The sequence below is a fragment of the Pseudorca crassidens genome, chromosome 1, assembly GCF_039906515.1.
Source record: "Pseudorca crassidens isolate mPseCra1 chromosome 1, mPseCra1.hap1, whole genome shotgun sequence".
Classification (NCBI taxonomy): Eukaryota; Metazoa; Chordata; class Mammalia; order Artiodactyla; family Delphinidae; genus Pseudorca; species Pseudorca crassidens.
Genome location: NC_090296.1, coordinates 42908065 through 42929274, shown reverse-complemented (window position 1 = coordinate 42929274; position 21210 = coordinate 42908065). Strand labels below are relative to the sequence as shown.

The 21210-nt window shown below is 39.9% G+C and overlaps 1 long non-coding RNA gene across 1 annotated transcript in view; it reads left to right on the top strand.

The window, feature by feature from the left end:
• The window catches only part of LOC137226396 (uncharacterized), an 81551-nt gene extending 60578 nt beyond the window's left edge, over window positions 1–20973 (top strand). Inside the window, exons 4-5 of the long non-coding RNA XR_010944337.1 lie at window positions 20158–20293; window positions 20581–20973. This is a non-coding gene — a long non-coding RNA (uncharacterized lncRNA). The remainder of the gene's footprint in view (window positions 1–20157; window positions 20294–20580) is intronic.
• Window positions 20974–21210: the final 237 nt, after the last annotated feature.

Sequence of the window (21210 nt, the reverse complement as noted above, 5' to 3'; positions counted from 1 at the left end):
TCCAGTCCAGAGAAGTTGTATACAAACAAATATATGATAAATTGACTACTGCTTTAAGTTTTTTTTTTTTTTTTTTTCGGGACGCGGGCCTCTCACTGTTGTGGCCTCTCCCGTTGCGGAGCACAGGCTCCGGACGTGCAGGCTCAGCGGCCATGGCTCACGGGCCCAGCCGCTCCACGGCATGTGGGATCTTCCCAGACCGGGGCACGAACCCGTGTCCCCTGCATCGGCAGGCAGACTCTCAACCACTGCGCCACCAGGGAAGCACTGCTTTAAGTTTTTAAGGGTAGCAAACAAGTAAAGAATTATTATTATTTTTTTGGTGAAACCTTTGTATGGTGAAGAACAACCAAAGAACTCATTTACTTGGGGAACCCAAGTTTTTCATGTATCAGCTCCACTTTAAAATGGGGAGATATTTTATAGTGCAGTCTGCTCTGAACCAGAACTTTTATCTGGAATGTGATGCAGAGCACCAGATTTCCTGCCGTCTGCCATACTGCTGCTTCTTCTGAATACAGTAATTCTTTTCTACTCAGACATTGATTAAAGAAAGTAGAGAAGCATGACTATAGCTTTGATCTATAACGAATATATAGCCTGTTCAAAAAGGAAACTCTTGGAGAATTAGAATTACTAGTTTTTTTTTTTTTTGGTGGAAAGCATAAAAATGCCCATAATTCTCAAGGAAAAAGATAGGTTCCTAGTGGCAATGTAATTTTAATATTTTGAATATCTTTATGGAAGGCATGAAAATTTGGAATTTTCTTTAAAAATTTGTTGATTTTTAAAGAATACACGTACATTTGCATTTCTGAATTACCTTTGTATATATAAATCTTTACACCTTCCTGTTCCATTTTCCTTTTGTTACTGTTGTTCGTCCCAGAGAGCATTTGAAGGCACCCACTTTCAGGTTGGCCTGACTGAGGCAAGGGTGGGGTTAGTACAGGGGGGAGAGTGAAGACCTGGGATGCACAGCGCATCCTATGCTGGAGGCCATGGCTCGGAGGTGGGTGGCGGTAGAGGGTGGGAGGAGCCCTAAAGTAAGTACAGTGGGGGGAAGGGGTCATTGTGGCAAGAAAATGGAGAAAGGCTGAGAAGAACTCAATTAAAGAAAATAAAAAGGAGCAAAGAGATGAGAGAGGACTGGGAAGCATAAGGGAGGGAAGGAAGGAGTGGGTGTTGAAGGAGAGGGGATGGCGATGGTGAGTCAGAAAGAGCTCCCACTCACTCTGTCATGGTCACTTCCATTTCATCATCAGAGAAGGTGGGGTGAGATGTGGGGCACAGAAACAGGCTAAGGGTGAGAAAGGGGCAAGGAGAATAAGTGAAGGATGTATAAAGTATATAAGGGCACACTACTGGGCATATACCCTGAGAAAACCATAATTCAAAAAGAGTCATGTACCACAGTGTTCACTGCAGCTCTATTTACAATAGCCAGGACACGGAAGCAACCTAAATGTCCATCGACAGATGAATGAATAAAGAAGATGTGGCACATATATACAATGGAATATTACTCAGCCGTAAAATGGAACAAAATTGAGTTATGAGTAGTGAGGTGGATGGACCTAGAGTCTGTCATACAGAGTGAAGTAAGTCAGAAAGAGAAAAGCAAATACCACATGCTAACACATATATATGGAATCTAAAAAAAAAAAAGTTTCTGAAGAACCTAGGGTCAGGACAGGACAAGAATAAAGATTCAGATGTAGAGAATGGACTTGAGGACACAGGGAGGGGGATGGGTAAGATGGGACGAAGTGAGAGAGTGGCATGGACATATATACACTACCAAATGTAAAATAGTTAGCTAGTGGGAAGCAGCCGCATAGCACAGGGAGATTAGCTAGGTGCTCTGTGACCACCTAGAGGGGTGGGATAGGGAGGGTGGGAGGGAGACGCAAGAGGGAGGGGATATGGGGATATATGTATATGTATAGCTGATTTACTTTGTTATGAAGCAGAAACTAACACACCATTGTAAAGCAATTATGCTCCAATAAAGATGTTAAAAAAAAAAGTATATGAGGGCAAAAGTAGGGTATGAAGGGAGGGGCTGGCTTCTGTTTGTGGCGTTAAGAATAGGAGGTGATCAATAGAAAACTGGGAACGGAGGGTTGGCCTCAGAGGGCAAGGAAGTAGTTTTCTAGATTCTGCAGATTCTGCATATGTTTAAATTATTAATCTACATGTAATGGGATGAGAGCCGAAGCAGAAAAGACAACCAAGAGTAAGGAGTTTTAAATTCTAGATTCACCCAGAACACTTTGTCCCATACCCATTTTCTGGGAATTTTCTCCCAACAACATTATTGCAGTGAAAGCAGTCACATTACAATATGACCATGTTCTTGGGCTGTGGGTGACTGGTTGGGGGATGGGCATCTGAACTGGCCTGGGTCAGTGAGATTATTCACTGGAATCTTTGAACTTCATCTGCATAAGTCAAGGAAGCAGGTTGAGAAAGAGAGAAAAGCTCATGGAGTAGCAGGAGTGGAGGAAAGAGAAATTGAGGCTGCAGACAGGGCTTGAATCCCTGGTTCTACTTGGTTCTGTGCTGCCAGTGTGTTTGCCCTTGGGATCCTGGAGGCACTGCCCTCATATCCCTATAGTAATTATTGTTTTTGATTAAACTTGTCTGAGATGAAATTCTGTTGCTTGCAGCTAAGGGGACTAATACAATGACTAACTAGACATAATATCTCTGGACCTCAGTTTTCTCATCTGTAAAATAAGCAGTGTAAACTGAATTATCTATAAGACCCCTTTGATTTCTGTGATTCTAAGTGTGTGTGTGTGTGTGTGTGTGTGTGTGTGTGTGTGTGTGTGTGTGTGTGAATGTAGGAGGTGGCAGCAGGATCTGGGCAATCATGAAATTCCATCTGCTGCCAAATAAATGCTGAATGGTTCACAAATGATAAATGGAACCAGAAACTAATTTTTTGGACAGTAAACACTTGGAGGGGGTTGCCAACTGCATATATGACATGGTTACATAAGCATTAGAAATACAGCCTTCAGTAGCTTTCCTCGAGTCAGTTCTTAACTCTGGGTGTTGATGAGCATAGGTGTAAATGTGGCAAAGAAGGGTTTTTAAAGTGTCATTACAGGAAAATAAGGACATACAATAGGAAATTGGTAGCTATGATGCTTCAAAATGATGTAGTTTCAGCACCATCTGATTGTCCCTGACCCCTGATCTGGGACAGCTCTTTTCAAATAATTTCTGAGGAATGAGTGGTGTCCTGTCTTGGAAGCAGGAAGGATGGGTGCACTGCAGCTGTCCCTTCAGAAGGGAACAAACCAGGTGCAATATGGCATTCTGGCCTCTTGATGATGATTTATGAGCTTAGGGCTTCAGTTACCATGTGCTTGATGGAGATGTAATTTGTCATTGTTTTAGGGAATGTAGTTCCAAATACTTGAAAAAATGAACCTCAGCTCTACCTTATTAATGGTTTATTTTTAAGGGCTCTTTGTGCTAATCACTTTTGATGGGTGACTTCTGTTGCTTTATATCTGGACTGGAAAAGCAGTTGTTATCTCTGTTTTTTAGCTGGAATTAACTTTCTTCCATTGTAAGCTCAAGTTTGTTCTCTACCATACACATCAAAAAGCCATTAATTTACCAATAAGCACTACTTGAGTTCAACCTATAGGCTGGTGCCAGCTGACTATGGGGGTAACACTCTCTTATCCCACAGGCTCTCTTGGTTAGTGGTCAAAAGCCCAGACTCTGCTATTAGACTGCCTGGGTTCAAATCCTAGCTCTGCCACTTATTTGTGTGACCTTGGAGTTAATAATATCTCTGTAAAAAAAATAATATCTCTGTACCTCAAGTTCCTCATTTATAATATGAAGTTAATAACCTTGATTGGATGGGTAACTATATGCCAAGCCCTTAGAACAGTGTCTGGTGCCTGGAAAATGCTATGCAAGAGTTTGCTGTGACTATTCTTAATTGAAGACAGTGACTTATTTCTTCATTAGACGAATGGGCTTAAAACTCAAGTCTCCCCCCACTCAACCTCACCCAAGCAAGAGATTGAGCCACACGAAGGTAAAATTTGTTTGATGTCTGATGCTTTTCTAGGAATGACTCCTGATGGGAAAGACTGGGAGATCTAATGGTAAAAGGGGATTCCTGAAAAAGAACCATAGGCCATCTTTGTCTGGCAACCTTCCACTTCCAAGGAAGGAGCTGCAGGGCGGGTTTAGAGATCTGCCTCTTTTTCCGAGTTCCTGCTGCCATCCCCTGGGAGCCATAGAAGCCAGGATTCCCCATGGAGACGCCCCGTCGGGACCAGGACACTTCCTCCCACAGCAATGGCGCAGCTGTAGAGTGGGTCGAAATAAGAAGTCTTCTGATTTTTCAGAGTGTCGGTAGAGAACAGGGTTCAAGAGAAAGAAATTACCTATCATTTTTCGTTATCTAGGGTATTACTCACCTACTACAAAGAACACAATCGAGGCAGCTGTGAGGACACGGAGCATCCGGCCTCACACCAGCTGGCAGATCAGAAGGGGTGTGTTCTGGCTCCGCAAAGCTGACGTTAAGTAAATTGTTGGTGCTGGCTCCTACCGTGATCAGCCAAGCTTCAGAAAACGGGAGCTTCGGGTGGGGAAAATGAAGCCTGGATATATAGGTTTCACAATCTTAAAGAGAGTTTTCTAAGTGGCATTTTCTTTTCCAACAGGGACGACTTGAGGAGCTTTTATATACGTTGTCTTGTATCATTGGGGAACAACTCTCCATGGGGCTCACATTTCTGTATGTCTTGTGAGCAGAGACACTGGTTGTCCTTTGTTCTGGACAATCTTTCCAAGAATGGTGGTGATAAGCCTAAAGATAGTGCTTCCCTCTTGAGCAAAGTACAGCCATGCTTATTGTCCAGTATAATAAAGATTACGTCTGCCTCTAGAGAAAGGGGCAGAGACTTTCTCTACCCGTTAAAAGAGATTCTCTCAGCTCAGGATTCCTCTCTTGTGATGCAGCGTATTACACATGCAGGCGTTATCTGCCCCTCTTCACGTGGCCTCAGAATTGGGAATTGGGGCTTGAGGAACTGGCACAAATGAAGGCTAATGCTCTAGCTACTGCTACTGCTATGGGTAATTGACTGTCCTTCATCTCTGACCCAGGAGTCTTGTGTCTTCCACTAACATACAGCTTCATGGATAACTTGTTAGCTTGCAAGTAGAGTAAAATCTCCAATCCTTTATAATTTTTGACATGTATTCTTTCTAGGCTTGTTGGGATTGTAGAGAATGTCGTAGCATATCAACAATTCATACAACTGAATGTGATTCTCAATGCACACATTAGCTGTATGAATCAAAAATCTCTTTTTCCTGCCAGCTTTCTGGTCTATGTCACTTTTGGGAGAACTTTGTATTCCTGTTTAAAAATTGAATATCTTTGCTAGGATTAAGATTTATTAATGACAACTTGTACATTATCATGCCTTTCCTGAAAAAAAAAATCTATTTCCCCTCCCCAAGATCCACCCTGGCTACCCTTCTAACAACCCCTCCAGTAAAGAATCCAACCTCTCCAAGAGTCTCTTCCTGGAAGATAGTTATGTATTTGCTTAGTTCCGTTAAGTAGTAATTGAATGACGCCTTGTATGTACTACCCAAAGTCTGTCTGAATCCAAATCTCACATGCTCCTGCTGTATCATTCTACTTCTCCATAATAAAAAGAGCAACCACTAATATTTATTGAAGACTTATTCTGGCCAGGCACTGAAATAAGGGCTTCACACGTATTATCTTTCCTAATCTTTATAATAACTCCATGAGGTAGATTGTTTTATTATCACTTCCACACAGATGAAAAAATGAAGGCTTAGAAAGTTAGCTAATGTGTACAATCTAATGGCTAGTAAATGGTAAAAATGCAGTGGGGGGGCTTCCCTGGTGGCACAGTGGTTGAGAGTCCGCCTGCCGAGGCAGGGGACGCTGGTTCGAGCCCCGGTCCGGGAAGATCCCACATGCCACGGAGCGGCTGGGCCCGTGGGCCATGGCCGCTGAGCCTGCGCGTCCGGAGCCTGTGCTCCGCAGCGGGAGAGGCCATAACAGTGAGAGGCCCGCGTACTGCAAAAAAAAAAAAAAAAAAAATGTGGTGGGAACCCATTTATAACAAAGTAAATTTACTTTATAACAAAGTAAATCAGCTATACATATACATATATCCCCATATCCCCTCCCTCTTGCGTCTCCCTCCCACCCTCCCTATCCCACCCCTCTATCTTCTTAACCACCAGGACACACTGCCTCTCAGGGAGGTCCTGCCTAATCAGTCTCCGAATAACATAGTAAATAAAGGAAGTTTTATTGGAATAAATTATGCCACCCATAAAATATTCACCTTAGGTTTTAAAGGTGACCTAAAGTTTATTGCAATGAAGTGAAGATTACATAGTCTTGATTCTCTATTGTAAAGAATCAAGAAGAAACAGTTACATTTTTCAGGTTTGTCATTTTGGCATTTGGTAATGTTTTAAAATCAGTCTAGACGTCTTTTCCCTCACGTGTGATGAATATTGAGTAACTTACTCATCTTGGCTTGGTCAAATTGGGACTATCTTGCTTATAGAGTGATGATAATAGTAGTACACAAATAATTTAACCATAATACAGCCAGAGATCGGTTTTCTATTTATTTATACCAGTGCCAGGTATAAATGACTGTCAGATGGTCCACCAACTAAGAATTATTTTTGTCTCTTTGTTCGCTTACTTGCACAAGCTTTATCTTGTACAGTATTCTTTTCTTTAATTCCTTTGTTAGATCTCTTATGTTCTGTTCAGTAAATGGTGCATCATTTGAGCTTTTTTTTATGTCATAATATTTATGAGCCATTATTCCAGACAAAAGGAAAGAAAGCCTTACTGAGGCACCTGAGGCACTTCATGGTATTATAGTGACAACAGAGTAAAAAACCAAAAAACAAAATCAACAAAGTAGGTCAAGTGTGGGTCCAAGCTCAGCTACTCCATTTACCGTTGGAGTAATTTTGCTAAGTCTATGAATCCCTATAAGCCTCAGTTGTTTTTTTTTTTAACTTTGTTAAATGGGGTAATACTGTCTAACTCACAGTCTTTGTGAAGATTAAAATAATGTATTTAAGGTAATCGAACATACTATTTACTCAAATTGGTCATCATTGTTGTTTTTAAGGTAATTATTGTTATTATTAACATGTATGATTACTAAGTGGCTAATATGTGTGAGATATTGTTCGAAAACACTGTACGTGGATTTTAATTCATTTTATCCTGACAACCAGTGAGAAAGGTGATTATTATTTTCCCAGATCACACAATATGTGGCTGTGCTGGGATCTGAGTTCATTTCCTTCTGATTCCATAGTCTACATTCCTGACAACCACAATAATAAGAAAATTTCATCCAGAATAAAATAGCCCAGTCGTTGATATTTAGCAAAGCACCAAGGAATGTAATGCGAATATGGCATTGTCTGTGAAAATGCAGGGACCCACCTACTCACTCTATGAAAACCACATTTCTAATGTAAAAACCTCTCACCACCCATCTCTTAGATCACCTTGTAAATGTTCCACTAACGTAAATTAACTCGTTTGATATTAAAATGTTAGATTCTATTGTAAAGAGTGAATTTGAACGTATCCCAAGATATGAGGAAAATGCTGTCAGGGCCTAAATTGTCTTTTCATACACCAGTGACAATGGTAGCACAGTGGTGTGTGTGTGTGTGTGTGTGTGTGTGTGTGTGTTTCTGTCCTTTATCTCTGTATCTCTATAGATCTATTTAGATATACAGCTGTAGAATCTTGCTAACTAAATAATAATCATGGAAATAATTCCTTTTTTTCCCAAGCAAATATAAATATTTCTCTCACGTTTTACCTTCATGAAACTTAAGATTCTCTGGGTACAAAAAAATATTCTACCATAAATAGATATTTCATACCAAGCATTTAATTCATACAATTTCAAACTCTAAAAATGAATAAATTTGGCCACAGACCTCTGTTAATTTGAATTTGGGGGCCTCAGAATACCATTTTCTTTCCCCCTCCCCCTCCTTCACCAGCTGGGATGCCTGACTTCCTCTATGGCATAATGACTACTGTATTTCTATGGCAACTGGCTTAGCATTTTACAAGACTCAAAAGAACCCATTCCTGCATGTTAAAAGCACCAAACAGCAATTGTCATTTAATATTAATTCCAGTCTTACCTCCAAAGTCTCCCCTCTGTTCAAACATTTCCTTTGATTAACTCTTTACTAATTTCTGAAAACATAATATGTTCTTGTTTCATTCTGTAACCTTTTCTTAGACTGTCCTCTCTTTTCTTCTTTCCTATTGAAATCGCATCCACCTTTCCAGGGAGGTCTACAAAGTTATTTTTCCTGGAGGCCCATCCCAGTATTATCCAAACTGGAAGGTTTTCCTACCTGTATAACATTGAGGTTTTCCTGATAATAAGGCGCTTGACTGAAATATCTTCAGGTTGGTGAGTCATTTATGCATTTTGATTCTCCAGAGAGAAATCGTTATCTGCATAGCTGTATCGCTGCGTAGTGCCTAAGAGAATCCTTCACAATCAATAGTAGGTACCTGATTTAGGTTTCTTGAAAGATTAACTAAATAGACAAATGATTTGTTTGGAAACGAGAGACAGACATTTGATGGTATAGCAAGAAAGCTACCAAAGGCTGGGCTGGAGACCCAGCCCTGTTGCCTATTACATGCATGACTTGGGAAAATAATTTAACCTTTCTGAGCTCAGTTTCCTCCTCTGTTAAAAACACAAGTGATCCTGCCTCTGTCCTTGCCCTTTCTACTTATGGGATAGTTGTGGGAACCAAATAAAGAAAAGCGTGTGCACACTGAAATACACAATACGTGATGCGGACCTAAGTGATTAGATGCCTGTACAGCTGGACAGCCCAGCTGACACTTTAATAGCAAGTTTATACACTATTATCTCACCCCATCCAAGAATATGTTATCAAACTCTTTTGGTATTATGTAGTAAAAATGGTTCACTTATTTCCTTGTCTGTTTTTCTCTTCATTCATTCATTCATTCAGCAAATACTTATGAAGCACCTAGTACATTACCAGGCACCATGCTAGGCATTGGGGCTATTAACATGTTCAGACAGATATAGTCCCCTACTCTCAAGGCCCTTGCATTCTTGGCGGGGGGAGACCCCAAATAAGCCTACAAACCAATGAGCCCACAAACTGGATAACGTTAGATAGGGATAAGTGCCAATAAGCAAGTGAAACAAGGTACGTGCTAGAGGGTAAGTGGGGACAGGCATCCTTAGCACCGTCAGGAAAGGCCCCTCCGGGTGGCCCGAAGGAAAAGAAGGCACAAGCTCTGCAAAGATTTGGGGCCAGCAGGTGTGAACCCTCCGAGGTGGGAGGAGGCTTGGAGCGCTCAGAGAGCAGAAAGAAAGCCGTGGGCTGAAGCCAAGCACGCTGAAGGAGTATGGAGGTATTGGAGGGCGGAAAGGTGATCTGTTTCCCCAGAAAGTTCAAGAGAGAGAAAAGCAATATATTTTCTTTGCCAATAAAGATCCAAAAATGTAAGACTGTCTTAATTCTGGTGAAAACTTAGCTCATTGGATTATGCTGCAAGGTATTTACATTTATATAACCATACTGTTAAAGATTTTTGAGCTTTACTATTTTTTGAATTATTTTACCATTATGAAAAGCAAAAGGATCTTAACATTGTCCATGATTGTCAATATTTTACCAGAATAATTTTGTCCTTTCAATAAGTTTTTATTATCATTTTGGTGATTTGCTACACCTTTTAGTGTAATTTCGTTACAACCAATATTTAGTGGAACGTCTGAATTAAAATATTTTAAAAAGATATTTAATTTTATTGCATTCATAGCCTTTTTCAGTTGGAAGTGCTAGGCTCTCTGGAGGTACTAGCTGAAGGGAAAAAATACAAGCCCTTGTGGAGTGCTCATGGAGTACACACACACACACACACACAGACACACAAAATTAAATAAAATTGTTAACTGTGTTAAATGTTGAGGAAAAGAGGTTATATGGTAATACAAAAATTCTTAATAGCAGGAATTGACCAAGTCAGAGAAGTCAGGGAAGGGTTAACCTACTCGAGTATTATATACCAGTAGTCCTGCTTTAATGAGTGGTTTAGAATGATCTTAACAAGCTTCTATCCCCACTGTAGGCTTACCTTTCCTTAGACATAAATTGCATGTACATAAATACATATTAAAGTGCTTTGAATCAGCTTGGTCTCTTAAGTATATAACTTTTCCTTTGTAATCTGCTTCTACTTTTAATTTGCTCAGCAAATCAATATTCTCTCCTCAACTTTTTCACCTTCACAAAAAGGAAGGCAGCCCTGGTTTGCACATATTGCTACTAATTAATGATCACTGACATTGGTTTATGGAGAGATTTATCCTGCAGTCTTTGAGTCCTCTTCTCCCCTTCTGTACACGCCGCCCTAGACATGTGGACTCAGTTGCCAGAAGCTTCCAAGTGCTCTAATATCGCCTTCCTCCCTCATTGCCTTCCCCCACACGCTGTCCCTCTGGTCATCGAGGTACCCCAACCTGCCACAGTCCCTGCCAGCTTCCTGATGCTGAAACCACTCAAGCAGACAACACGGCTCCCTCCAGGCAGCAATTCTGTGCCAGGCATCGAACTTCCAGCCTCATAATGTGGACTCTGTCAGACTGCGAACATAAATGCTCCAGCCCATTGTTAGCTGATAGAAAGCATATAAAAAAGGACTTTATAAACCGAGGCATGAATAAATAATTTCATGAGCAAAGCTGCAGTGTGGCAGTCCTCGGTTTAAAGCTGAAAGACTTTCGAATGTGTTGCCAGAGGATTAAATGCTATCACCATGTTTCAGGCAGTAATTTTTATTGCATGTTTCATTCTGGATTTGGCATTGGAAGAGAAAGAATTCTGCACACGTCAAATTGAAATTAGAAGGCAGTGCACTGTTATTTGAAGCTTGGATGCTATTATTTTGAGGGCATTATCTTCTATTGAGGTGTTTTCTCCCCCTTCTTTCCTTGTCTCTCCATCTCTGTCTCTCTATCTGCCGCTCTGTTTCTCTGTTTCTCTCTCTCTCTTTCAAAAGATAGTTACGACCTTTCCAGTTCCTGATAAACCCTTTCCATAATGCCTGGTACTTTTCAGAATTGTTCTCCATGTTGACATTTGCAGCAGTGGGTCTGCAGTATTAGGAAAGCAACACCTTGTGTCGAACTGCATAGAAAATCAAAGATTAAAATAGGCAGAGGAAAAGGTCTGGGACTCTTGTTTCTCACCTAAAAAAGTAAAAAGTGTCCATAGCACAGGCGTTTGGGCATAAGGTTATGGCCGTGGATTGGTCACTCTGAGTCAGGGAGAAACTTGAGTGTCTGCATCTCATTTAAAGTCCTTTCAGGCCCTGCTCCATCAGACCCTTTGAGTCCAGGCCACCTTGAGTGTATTTCAGGGAATGGCAAGCAGAAGTTCCCCAACTCCCTACTGTCAACTTCCCTCCCCTTTGTAATATTTTTTTACCCTCATTTCTTCCCTCTAGTAAGGGAAACAAAAATTTTTAATCTTAACGGCTGGCACCTGAATTCCTCTTCACAGAGTAACTTTCTTTGTCTCTAAAAGGTGCCATGATATTGGTAGTAACAATTACAGGCAGAAGATGAGATGCAAGGCTGGGGAGCGGGTGAGTGCCAATGCTTCATCAAGGAAGGCAAGAGAAATGATGCCTGACAGGTGGGGAAGAGCGCATAAAACAGACTGGGAGTGTGGGGTGAAGGGCCTTGGGCCCCCAGAGACGGAGGGGCTGCAGCACACTTAACTGTAATGCCAACATTTCCATTGGAATTTCTGAGATGGAAGTGTCTCCTCCATCCCCCTCCCAACACCTTCAGTAAAGAGGTTGATGCTGATGAGAGGGCCTGGAGTTCATGTACAGGCAGCACAGCACAAAGCCAGCCTGCAGCAGCAGGAGGCCAGGAGGCCAGGAGGCCATCACAAGAGTTGAGCCCTTAAGGTTGGAAATCTTGGGGGTGGAATCTGGACTGCCCTAGGCCACAGAATCTGGAGATTTGAGCCCATTTTTCCTGGGTTTCCAAAGGACGGGAGAACCTTCTATTGGCTTTGGTTATACTAGATTTTCAAGGGGCCTACAATACAATACTTTGCTGTAAATGCTATGAAAATGAAGGCTAGTGAGGTAGTTGGCAAAGAGCCTGGCTTGCAGCCAGACAAAATGAGGGGAAAAAATGTGCTTAGTGCAAATAGGCAATTAAGAGAAGCTTTATTTATTTATTCTTTATTCTAATGGGCTGGTTCATTGTAGAATAATACGCTATTTCGTTCTGTTCATATAAGCATATATGTTAGAATCCATGGAAAATCAGTCAGAGAAAATCCAGTTATAACTCTTCCTGGGCTCATGCTCTAAGGAGCATTCTTAGGAACAATAAATTTCAGAAAGAAATGTGTTGTATTTCTTATTCCATGTGCTTTCAGGGAACATTCTCCTGCAGATTGCTTCTTTCCTGGGTTTCGTCCTGGGGCTCTTCACACCCTTTTCTCCTCTCTCAGTCGCAAGCACTCGGATAGCACCACCTTACCTGTGGATGGGATGTCCGCTCTCTTCATGACCTGCCTCAGAGTCCTGGCCTCATCTTCTCCCAGAGATCTTCTCACCCAGCTTCTCCACTTAGGTGGAGACCTACATGAAGAAAATTCAGAATAGCCCAAGGAAGCTTTTCTTCCAATGCACAGATAATGGAATCTCAGAATGTGGAGCTCTTTGAATGGATTTTCTTCTGTTTAGGGAGAAAAGTATTTACTGTTAGCATAGGGGGTGGATTTGCCATACTCTTTAGATCTGTGTGAAAGAGAGTGCAAGGTGTGTAGTTGTACATGAATGTATTTGAGTCAGTGTGTGTGTTTCTGTGTCTGTGTAGGAAGATAATAGAAAAAAGAGGGGAAACTTACTGACATCTCAGTGATGAGCAGTCATTTTTCATGCAACACAATTGTGAAGCTGATTTAAAGAGCATTATCTTCTGTATCAGTAAATATAATATCCACAACAGTATTTAAAGCATTTTTTTTTTAACTACCTTGTCACTAAAGGGTTTCATTTGAAGGGGGTCAAATGTCAAAATGACATAAACAGCACAAACTGCATAAATTGATTATTATTCTGTGGCTTTGTACAACGTTCGCTTTAAAGCTGGTGGAGCTGAGAGGGGGGATTTGAGGAATTTGGGGATGAGGATGTGAATTGGTACCCATGTTCAGTCACAGATCAGGGAGTGATACTTCGGCATCTGGGAAGCTGGAGCACAGAAGCTATCATTTGAGAAAGTGCTCTGACAAGAATGGATTTTAAATGTTCTGTGAACGCATGCCTTTACTTATTTACCCACACCCTGTGCCATTTAGGATTCTTGGTTGCAAGCAACAGAAACCAGCTCTGTTTATTGTAAACCAAAAGGGAATTTGTTAGAAAGATCTCTGGGCTCACAAAATCATTGGGAAGCTGAAGAATCAGCTTGAAGAATGGGAAGCAACCAGTCTCCTCAAGACAGGCAACAGAACGTCAGCATCTCAGGTCCCCTGCAGGACAGGCTGCTCTGCATACCACCTGCACAGCTGTGAGGAGTGTGACCCCCGACCGCCTTGGCCTTTCCTCACATGCTCAGGATTCAGATGGGTGCAAACATTCACTTGGGCTCAGCCTAACTCAAGGAGCACCCGCTCCCTCCCAAAGAAGGCTGCACAGGGCTGAGGGAGAGGAGGGCCGGCCTCTTTAACATCCATGGTGCAGTAGGTGGCAGTTTCCCTTCTCACCAGGACCACACCAAAATGAGGGTTCTCCCAAAAGGGAGATTGGGGTGCAAACAGGAAGGTGCTAGGCAGTTGAAAGCTAAAAAGTGATCCAGGTCAACCACATACCTAGTTACTTAGCCTGAGGGCCTGGGATACTGCAGCACATCCTTATAGGCTTCTTCTGGTTGGGGTCTCTTCTCCCTTCTGCTCCAGACCCAGTCCCAAATGCCACATTTCTGGGCATAGCTGTCCAGGTGGGGACACAGCAATGAAAGGCTGGCTTCTGTTCATTCACCTATAAAATGAGGATAACTATCTAACTCAGAGTGTTATTGTGGGGATTAGATGGGGTATTTGTAAAGTGCCTGGCATTCAGCAGTGCTCAGCAGATATTATATCACTTTCCTCATTGTTTTGTCTCCCAAAAGACAGTGTGCTTGTAGGTATGTACCCATTGTCGTTTTATTTCTTCAATGAGTATTTATTGAATGCCATTTTCCTATTTTTCTTAGTTTATCAAGGACTGATGAAGACTTTGTCCAGGAATGTTACCACTTAGTAGTTGTGCAACTCTGGGCAAGTTATTTAACAGCGCTCTGAGACCCAGTGGGACTGTCAGTAAAGGGGACATAATAATCATACGTATGCTGAAGAATTCTTCTAAGCATTAAATGAATTAATCCACATAAAGTACTTAGCACAGTGCCTAGCAATAGGAAACATTCAATTTGTGTTAACTATTAATAAGAACTCAAAGGCTTAAATTTTTTTCTCGTGAATCCACTTATATATTCAGCCTCTTCTATCAGAGTAATATATTCTACAAGCTTACTACAGACTCTTTGTTCTAAATGCAGCTTATTTTCTAAAGACCGAAGTAACTACCATGTAGACTTAGTGCTGGAAGGACCTTAGGAGTGTTACAGTTCAACCTCTTTGTCAAAGGCGGAAGTGCAGGCTGGTCAGTGGAAGATTTGCTGACCCCCAGTCTGGTGCTCCATCAACCCCATCTCACTGAATTATTATCAATAGAAACAGAATTCACTTCTATTTCTATGGGTCCTCAATTAAAACAAGAAAATCAGATGTTGGTGTGAGGCAGGGTTCAGCAACCACGAGGTTCTGCTGTATATTTCACCGTTTCTCTTCCTGCTATCTGTGATGGTAGTGGTGAGGCTGTATAGTTAGGTAATGCCTGTCAAGCTCACCTGATCTAGTCATTGCCATCCACTTATGGCAGACTGCCATGAGTAGGAGATAGACATGGCACTTGGAGGACTTTGGCCTGCTCTTATTTCCTACCATTCTTCCAGTGGTTACTTACTATTCTCTAATTCCCTGTAGAGTCTCTTTGGCATTACCAATTCCCATGCTTTCTCATGGAATTAAATTAGTTTCAAATTCTTTTTCTCATGCTATGGTAGCTTGCATTTTTCTAAGCTGACCCTAGCTTATCATTTTCTGGCTTTAGAGCCAATCCCTTCAGATCTTTGTGTATCTTTGTGTATTTGTGTATCTTTGTGTATTTGTGTATCTTTGTGTATCTTTCCCTATTCAAAACAAAACTTCTACTAATATCAATAACCTAATGCTCATTCTCTATTCCAAGTCATTAATAAAATTTTTATTGATACCAGAAAGAATAGATTTTCAGCCAAATATATTGTCTCAATTGGATACTGAGCCATTTATCAATTTCCTTTGTTTAAAATATTTTAGCGAATACTTAATTTATTTGACAATGTTTATTTCCAAGCTAATTTAAATTTGCATCAGATTTATTTATTTATTGTTTCATTTATTAAATTCTATATCAGAATTTTACTAATGACCTCCCCCATATAATTCTGTATTATTTCCTAAACAAACTTTATAATTTTGCCAAGAGCAGCTATGTTGTTTTATCTGGAACAATTTGTTTTAATAAATGCTTGAATTGCTTTGCTATTGCTTGGGATTTTAAAATTACTTTACTTCGGAGTAATTGTTTTATTTTTTAATTAATTAATTAATTAATTTAATACCTACTCTTTTGTGTTTAAGGGTTTTTTTCTGTAAATTTATTTATTTTTATTTTTGGCTGCATTGGGTCTTTGTTGCTGTGCACGGGCTTTTCTCTAGTTGCGGCGATGGGGGGCTTCTCTTGTCATGGAGCATGGGCTCTAGGCATGCGGGCTTCAGTAGTTGTGGCACGCAGGCTCAGTAGTTGTGGCTCACAGGCTTAGTTGCTCCGTGGCACGTGGAATCTTCCAGGACCAGGGCTCGAAGCTGTGTCCCCTGCATTGGCAGGCGGATTCTTAAAACACTGCACCACCTGGGGAGCCCAGAGTAATTGTTTTAAATTAACAATTGCATTTGGGACATTTTGAAGGTTATAATTTCCATTTTTCTTATGCTTTTAAAAAATATGTGAGCCACACAGTTCCATTTAATCAAAAATTTGCAAGTCACAAACATTAATATATTTCCATACCAAATTTAAAAATTAGATAATTCTTTTAAAATTGATGCCTATATAGAGACAGCAATTTCTTTTCAGTGATTTTTTCTCTTTTGGACTTTAGGAACTGAAGATATTCTATTACTGTCCACTTTTTGCTGTGTAATAAACTTCAAATTACCCTTCAATTTTATTTTTAAAGACAGATTTTAAAATGACTGAACCTAGTATATAAGCTTCTAAAAAATGTTGTCACTTATTTCATACATGTACTCACTCATATTGTATATATTCTTTGCAATTCCTCTTTTCTAATATACTTACTGAAAGCTAGGGTTTCTTAGGTGGCTCTCTTCAATGTGAGGCTTAATGTAATAGCCAAGTACAGATTTTCTTTGGGTTTGTTTTTGTGCTCACTGGCTCAAAATTTCTCTTCATGTAATTTGGGACTTTCTGATGCCAAGTGATGGGCTGTTAATAGTTTAATGTGTTCATTCATATAGCATGTTGAGACTTACACCGTCTATATTGTCAGTCTCATTGCTCTCTATCCTTGGAGATTTAAAATCAGAATCTACTGCAGTTTCTTTTCCCTGTGTTCGACTACATATTACTTTATTGGACTAGAGATTTTTTTTTTAATTTATCCAATTAGCTCTAGACAATTTGCAAAATCACAGTCCTTATATATCTAATCATTCAGCATGGATATTAAAAATCCTTTCTCTATGTGCTATGCTGTTTTTCAACTTATTTTCTATCCATTAGTTTAAATTCAGTATTGATCAATTGACATTATATTATGAGGAACACTCTTAATACTTAATCTGAGGTGATTAGGTCACATTTTCAACTTTATCTCCATATTTAGCTTAAGTTTCTCACATCTCTTACATATGAGAATGACCTGGCAGTTTTCTTTTTCACAGAATTTAAGACTCTTGATTAAGCTTACATTCTCACATAGTACTAAATAATTATAATTGAGTTTTTGGAATTAAATGTGCAAGATGATCTTGTCTCTTGACTCTTACTCAAATGTATACGCAAGTTCCCTTTCCTAACCTGGCAATTATGTCTAGCATTTTATTAAAATCAAACTGTCCTCTGAGTAAACTTTCACTTCCATCAGGAATGTTCAGTCCTTGATTTTCTAAACTCCTCATTTTTTTCTCCCCCAAAGGGGCTTCCTTCCTTCCCTCCTTCCTTCCTTCTTTCCTTTTCTAAGGCAGTGATGTAGTAAAAAAAATCAGGGAGTGCATTAAGTTTATTCAAATACTCACTACCAAGAAGTAACCATATGTAGAACTGTCTTCTGCTAAGAAAAAACTAGGATGAAATATAAAATTAACGCCTTCCCTGTGTTGCATGGTCCAGCTTCACAAGGTAGTACTACTTGTGTCTTGGACATCAGGGGAGGTCTGTTGAGGTCTGACACTTTGCTGTGACACCGTGCTGACCACTTTTTGGGAATCTGTGTTTCCGTGAAATCCAGCTCCAATTTAAAAGTCACTGATTAGCATCACAGCTGAAAATGTCACAAATTTTTCTTTGCTGTGGTAAAATATATATAACATAACATTTACCCTTTTAACCATTTTTAGATGTACAGTTCAGTGGCTTTAAGTACTTCACATGGTTAGGCAGCCACCACCATCGTCCATCTCCAGAACTCTTTCCGTCTTGCAACAGTGAAACTCCATGCTTGCTAAGCATTAGGCCCCAGTCCCTCCTCCCCCCAGCCCCTGGCAGCCACCATTCTACTTTCTATCTATGAATTTGACTGCTCTAGGTACTCTGCATACCTCATGGAAGTGGAATCATATCACGTTTGTCACTTTGAGACTGCTTATTTTGTTCAGCATAATGCCTTAAGGTTCATCTATGTTGTAACATGTGTCAGAATTTCTTTCCTTTTAAAAGTTGAATAATATGCCGTTGTATGTATATACCACGTTTTGTTTAGCCGTCAGTGGACATCTGGGTCGTTTCTACCTTTTGACTTTTGAAGAATGCTGCTAAGAATATTGGTATAGTACAAATATCTGCTTGAGTCCCTGCTTTCTGTTTTTTGGGGGGGATATATACTTAGAAGTAGAATTGCTGGATCATGAGGTAATTCTGTGTTTGATTTTTTTGAGGAGCCCCCAAATTTGCTTTTACCTGTAAGATGATTATTTCCTCCTATCATATTCCTTGTTTATCAAAATTTCACTTTCTTTTGACTTCTGAATTAGTTTTTCGTTTTTTTTCTTTTAAACAAGTGCAAAAACCCTGGTTAAATAAAGGGCTAGATTTTATTTAAGTGGGAATGGCTCTTGGTTTAGTAAATTTTTTTGAAGGGCATAAAATTAACCTTTAGGAATAACAAGCTATAGCTTCTCCTTCTGAAATAGCAGTTTAACCGTCTAAAGTCTTTAGTTTTTCAAAAGTATAATTTTAAAAAGTGAATTTTATACATGATTATCTTTTTTAATGTTCTAATATTTGACGTTTTCTGAATACTTTTTGCTATTCATAGAGCTTACGTTGAAAGGAAACAAGTAGATGTATGATGTCTTCATGAATCAAAATTACTGGGTGCCCTTTTAAAAATAATCCATTGCTAAAAATAATCCATTGCTAAAGGTCTGAAATTACAAGTTTCCTAAAAGATAATGATCTGTGTGGTCAAAAATTCTTGGAATGATCAAGATTTCTTTTAATGAGTCCTGATTGCATTTAAGAAAAGGATTTGATTTATTAACAATTTTCTAAGAAGACATCATAAAGGCATTATAGCAACATTATCTTGATTTGTAGTTGAGTAATTAGAATTTGTGATATTTGTACAAGGGTCATGAAGTTGGCTTTTTTGCAAAAGTTGTTTGGGGGAAAATAAAAGCCTGTTAACACGACTATAAACAAAGTTCCAGAGGAAAATGATTGCCTATTGAAGAGAGCCAAAATGTTTTCAAGCATTTAAGAAATAGTAATTTAGAGACAGACTGCCATGTTAGTGACCTGTAGGGGCTAACAATGCTTATGCCAAGCTGTAATATGCTAGCTTCAAGGCATTCGTCTTGATTAATGCTTTAATAGGCTTTTTGCTAGGCAATGTTTGGTTAGCACAGTTATACGTCTTTGTATAAAATTGCATTTATTGAATATCCAGTTTTGGGGAATAAAAGAAAAAATTACACTTTTCTTGAGTTGCCTCTGGCACTTTGTTTAGGTTTGTGCCTTTTAGATGCTTGACATTAAAGCTTTCATCCTGAATTATCGTAGTATTTTTACTTTATTTTCCGATTATAGTCTTTAGTCATAGCTGCTTACAAAGAATGGGATCTGGCTAATTCAAATTTAAAAGAAGGAAGAAAAAAACTCGTTGGATTCCCTGTAGATCAGGATTGTTCGTTTTGATATAGACATTTACCAACATCTGTTTCGAAAGGGAAAATAGAAGCCCACCTTAGAAGTCTAAGGGTCATCAGGAAATAGACAAACATCAGGATATTATATTAAAGCACATCTGTCTCCACTTTGGCATAGAAAGCCTATATTTAGATATTATTTTAAGAGCTGTGTTTAAAACTGCTGATAAAGTGGATTCCATGCTCATTTTTTGGTCAACTGTGTTATTTTTCTTTTTCACAGATGTACGCACTTGGTACCATAGTCTGAATATATGTTCTACCAAGACCAAAGTTTAAAAAATAAAAGTGTGGAATTTCTCTCTTTTACAGCCTGGCTTATAAACTTCAGAGCATACCTTGAGTAGTTTATGTATCCTTGGTGGAAAGTTTCCTCATTGTTATTTTACCTGGTGTGTATACATGCATGTGTATTTTACTGTCTTTGCCCAGGGCTTCCTCTGTTTGTGTGGTGTAGCACTGGTCTTCAGTCACCTAGTCCTATGAAGTCTTGATGTAACCCTGGAGGATTGATGCCTGTTTGGATCAAGCCTGGGAGCTACCTTCTGCAGACCTAATTCTTTTATCTGTGAGTTGTCATAGGAAAAGGAACTGTTTAAACTTGAGATCTAGGTAAGCTCTTGTCAGCTGCCCAGGGCTCTGGGGATAGATTAGGGCTGGTTGTGGAGGTACCCATTGTGCACGCTGAACCAAGATTTTGGCAGAGTCAGAGAGCCTTGCAAGGCAACATTCATTTCACAATTTTAGACTTAAACAGTCTATTATGGGTTGGGTTTACAGTTATCATGTGATATTTAGTATAGTTTTGATTCTTACACATAAAATTTATTTCTAATTTCTCTCTTCTCTTCGCAGTCACTGGTTTGCTCTGTTGTTTTGAAGACGACTAAGGTGATTTTCCCCATCAAAATTTATCCCCGGGGGGCTTCCCTGGTGGCTCAGTGGTTAAGAATCCTCCTGCCAATGCAGGGGACACAGGTTCGAGCCCTGGTCCAGGAAGATCCCACATGCCATGGAGCAACTAAGCCCGTGCGCTACAACTACTGAGCCTGCACTGTAGAGCCTGTGAGCCACAACTACTGAGCCCACGTGCCACAACTACTGAAGCCCGCACGCCTAGAGCCCTTGCTCCGCAACAAGAGAAGCCACCGCAATGTGAAGCACGTACACCACAACAAAGAGTAGCCCCCTCTCGCCAAAACTAGAGAAAACCCGTGCGCAGCAATGAAGACTCAACGCAGCCAAAAAAGTGAGTAAGTAAGTAAATAAATAAATTTATTTTAAAAAAAAATTTATCCCTGGAAGCCTGCTGAACCAGTTAGGAGAATCTGGAGTTTCTCTGTAAGTTTGGAAGGAACAATTAAAGAAGTATGATTGGCTTTGTTTTCTGCAAGAAAAAAAATTATTACTACTATTATTTAGTTACTAAGAAAGGGAGAAGTCTTAGTTTAGTGCTAATATGTCTTTAACATCTTTTTAAAATAT